This window comes from Dendrobium catenatum, unplaced genomic scaffold (assembly GCF_001605985.2).
Source record: "Dendrobium catenatum unplaced genomic scaffold, ASM160598v2 fragScaff_scaffold_1061, whole genome shotgun sequence".
Taxonomy (NCBI): Eukaryota; Viridiplantae; Streptophyta; class Magnoliopsida; order Asparagales; family Orchidaceae; genus Dendrobium; species Dendrobium catenatum.
In genome coordinates, this window is record NW_021319523.1 from 565,959 (window position 1) to 570,894 (window position 4,936).

Here is a 4,936-nt window from a genome sequence, read left to right on the forward strand (position 1 = left end):
AATTTTGCGCTCTATTTTCTAAAATTATTCCCGTTGAAATCCGACAACCTCGAATTTTTCACTTAAAACTCATCGCGGTGCTTTGAAAAACGTGCGATGTCTAAAATAGCATTTTCGGGTTTTACAATCAGATTCATCAAAAATATATGAAGGGTCTCCTCTAGCGATGTCTAAAATAGCATTTTCGGGTTTTACAATCAGATTCATCAAATATAATATGAGTGGTCTCCTCTACCACAAGTGTCCTTTTATTAAATAATCTAAAGGATTTTTTTACATTTGAGTACCCTAGGAACACTCTATTAGATTTGGGGTCAAATTTTCCTAGAAAAGATTTTTTATTATTCAGAATGAACACTTTACATCCAAAGACATGAAGGTGAGAGAAGTTGGATGTCCTACCCATAAAAATTTCATAGGGTGTCTTGTTCAGCTTGGATCTAACTTTTACCCTATTTAGAATATAATAGGTTGTATTCATTGCTTCTATCCAGAAGTATTTAAGAAGTGAGTATTCAACTAACATGAGCTCTAATGGCTTCTAGCAGGGTTTTGTTCTTTCTTTTAGTAACCCCATTTTACTAAGGGGTTCTAGGAGCTAAAAAATAATGATCTATCCCTTGCTCCTTATAGTAAGATTTAAATTTCTCATTCTCAAATTCTCCACCATGATCACTATAAATTATTAGAATTTTATAATTTAGCTTTCTCAGAATCCAAGTAGATAATGATTTAAATTTCTCAAATGATTCACTTTTATGAGATAAGAATCTAACCAAGGTAAACCTCGAGTAATCATCAACAATCACATACCCAAAGACTTTCCCTCTTAGGCTTATAGTGCTAATAGGTCCAAAAAGATCCATATGTAGGACTTCTAAAGGTTTACTAGTATTAATGCCCTTAATTGAGTGGAAGGAGGATTTGACTTTCTTTCTTAGCTGACAGACATCACATAGGTGATCCTTAGTGAACTCTAGTTTTAGTATGCCTCTCACTAAGTCTGTTTGGATGATCTTTTTAAGGTTTTTCATACTTACATGACACAATCTCCTATGTCATAACTAGGATTCATCAGCAATAATTTTTAGGCAAAAAGAAGCAGCAGATTTAACACAAGTTTAAATTAAGCATGTAATTATTATTAATTCTATTTTCTTGTTGCACAATATTTTCATTTAAGCTAATCATATAACTAGTAGACAAAAATTTAATGCTAAATCATTTATCATAAAGCTAGCTTATGCTAAGCAGGTTATGTTTTAAGACATCTACCAGTAAAACATTTTTAATAGTAAATTTTTTTGAGTTTCCAATTATACTTGATTCCACCATTCTCCTGGTGATGTTATCACCAAGTGTCACATTGCCTCGAACCTTGGCCTCTAGTTAAATGAATTGATTTGCATCTCTAGTAATGTGCCTTGAATATTTACTGTTCATGTACCACATGCTCTCACGATGCCTTCTATGAGAGCATTCTTACAAAATTATTAGTGGTCAAATTTGGAAACCCAAAAAACTTGGGATCCCACCTTATGGAATGTGGGATGAAATGCTTGCATGCTATGCTGTGAATTATATAATTTTGGTCTCCACACTATTGACCACATTTTCATATGAGATCATTAGGATCTACATGAGTTTTCTTTTGATGACCTAATGATTAGTAGGTGCCCACTTGTCATTCATATAGGTCCCAATCAAATCCCAATTCAATTGTTAATCAAATTCCAATCCAAGTTCCAATCAACATTCAATCATTTTTCAATCAATTTTTGATCACTCCAATCTAGTCTCCAATCTACACTTCAATCGAATCTTAAGTCACACTTCAGTCCACTTTATATTCAAAACTTTAAACATTGATATTTTAATCAATCATTAATCAGACTTCAATCAAATTTAATCGATCATTATTAAGTCAGTTTGAATCACTTCGATTATTGTAAATTATCTTGGCCCAGTTAAATGAAAGTTTTTGTATACTTAGTTAAGCTTGCCAATCTTAGCTTTCATTTGATTATATCATAACCATCCAGTATAAATTTGTCAAGGGCAGCAAGGTTTAATCAAAACCCTTTGATTAAGGGCTTCAAACGGTATGAGTGTCATTTGTTTTGGCCTCTAACACATGACAGATTTTTGAAATAGCTAGGATTTTTGAAATAGGTAGGGCAAGCCGTCACTCCCACATTGCATGACTCCAGGCCCTAGCCGCCCCATTTTGATTCCCACAGATAGTCACCCCCCTTTGAAGGGCGAATATTAATCTTCATAGAGCGGTATTCCTCGTTATTATCAAATAATAACTAACAATACCGATCAAATACCGAGCAAAAATCGAACTTAAAGCTACGTCCAGTGAGAGAGGACGTTATAAAAGTTCCGGTTCCGGACGCAAATCCCGTGACCCGAACTAATAATTCGCCCATTTGAAGATCCATATTCTCGATACTTTGAGGGGGGCGGATAAAGAGGAGAAGTCTGATGGCTATTTCATCTTCGACTACAACAGTTGGAGGGAGGAAAGCTAAAGGAAATCAGTTCTTGCTCCTCCTTCTTGTACAGGCAGAATCAAACGAAAAATTATTAGGTGCGGAGTGCGGACGGGGTGAGTACCAAACGGTACCCAGTGGTACCGAGTGGTACCGAACGGTACCGAGCGTGATTTTATACTTAGGTGCGGAGTGCGGACGGGGTGAGAACCGTCTGCACAGACACAGGGTACCAAGCGGTACCCAGTGGTACCGAGTGGTACCGAACGGTACCGAGCGCGATTGAACCGTCCGCACTCCGTACCTAATAATTTCTTGAGAATCAAACAAGGGGATAAGCATGAGATTTTCTGATTGGTTCCTTCGTTTGATCAATTAGATGGAGAAGAGTTGATTCCTTTCTATTCAACTACAGTATTTCGGTTGGACTAGAGATGCGTCTACTTGACCGACCCCTTTTCCCTCTCAAGATCGATTTCCCCTTTGCTCTTGCTGAAGCCGGCCAGCAAGCTACAACATATTTCGATTAATGTAGAGGGCTGCAGGTTGGGCGTTTTGTTCAAGAGAGGAATATTTGTTCACTATCCATCCATGAAAGAAGATGAGGAAATCGACGGTAATGTTCTCCTTCTTTTCCTATGTCTATTTTTATACTCAAATTCTCTTTCGTATGGCTACATTGTTCTGCTTTCTTTCCCTTAAATGACTACACTTATGTCTTTAGCTTTTGAGAATCTCGTTGGCAAGAGAAGCAATGGGGATCATTACTATTTGGAAATGGTGTGAGAAGTAATGGAGATCGTTATTATTTAGAGGGAAAATGATGATATTAATTTCTTGCTATGCTATTTAAATAGGGAAAGCTATTTCTCCTTCTTGGAAAATGAAAGAGGGCTTTCATCATGTTCTTGCTTGCTGAAAAATTTTCAGCAAATGTTCTCTATGATTAGTGTGTTTTCTCATTTCTTGTTCTTTATCTCATAGTTCAAAAAATTTCAAGAAAAATACTTCAGCATTTGAAGGGTCAGTTGCACTCAGATTTTTCTCTCCATTTCTTATGGCTGGTTGAGATTGAAAATCGGTTGTCAAAGATTCTCCACTCCAATATTATGAGTGTATTTTATAGTTCTCTGGTTGATAAAGTGTGAAGTACGGTGTTGATTCGGTTCTTAGCCAGTAATATTTTATTAAATAAATTCTGATCAGAACACACAAATATCCACGTGTTTTTACATTAATGTTTGTTAGATTTCTATGCCTGCATTCCTCATGTAATTCAGAGAGGAAGATTTACTCATCAACCATCAAAGGCCAAGATCAAGTTTATCTCCATCTCATTCTTGACCTACGTTTTCATAGAACTGATGGAGTGAAGATTTTATTTCTTTCATTTTTATGATATGATATTTGTTCTTTATTTTTTTTTTTTAAGAAGAAACTATTGCCATGACTTCTTGTACTTGCTTTCTCTCAAAGATTGAGATGGCAAGGTTAGTTTTCTTGCCCTTTTCCCTTAGAGATTCAATATTTGATGATTTGGATATCAGATTTCTAAAAAAAATCTGAGAGGTTTCTTGATGATTTTCCATTTCATCTAAATTTCGGAATGATTCTTTAAGGCACATTGATACTGGCTTTTATTTTCTTTTGTTGAAATAGAAATGAGTAAGTTGACTGTTATCTCTCAGAATATTACAATTTCTTATTCAAATATTATGCTTGTGAAACTTGGTGTTTGTGTAAGACCATTTTGGCATCTTAAACAATGAGAATCTTGTTCAATTTCCCAATAATGCGTGTTGAAAAATCCCATTTCCTTCTGTATATATACATTAACATTGAATGAATGAATCCCTTATTTGAATGATGTTTAGATTGTTTTGCTCCAAGCCCTGATTAAATTCTAGACAATATATGAGATATATGTTAGAAGATGAATTTTCTTACTCTTGAAATTAGTGGCTATTTCTCTTGAAGCAAATCCCTTATAGAAGTGGCCAAATCATGTTTCTTGGGTGAATATTTCAAACTGGATTTATTTTAGAAGTATTTGAATAGTATTATTTTTCTATGGAACTGCTTGAATCAATGAAATGAAGGCTTATGAAATACATATATTATGCTTGAGAGAAGGAATGCATTTGCCCATTCTATGTTTCTGTAAATCGTCTTAAAACACAGGCAATGATGTGCAAGCCACTATTCAATACTCCTGAGAATACTTTAAATAATCAGTCCAATTCATAACGACGATTAATGTTGGAAAACCACATCAGTAAAACCTAATGCTAGAGAGGAGAATTTGCATAAATAACAGAAAATCGGATGCAAGAAAGGACGCTTACTTTTTTTTTTTTTTTTTTTATTTAGGCTTTGCCATTGCTGCTCTTTGCCCTTGACCCTCACTTGGCGATTTCAGTTTTCGAGTTCTTGGTTAT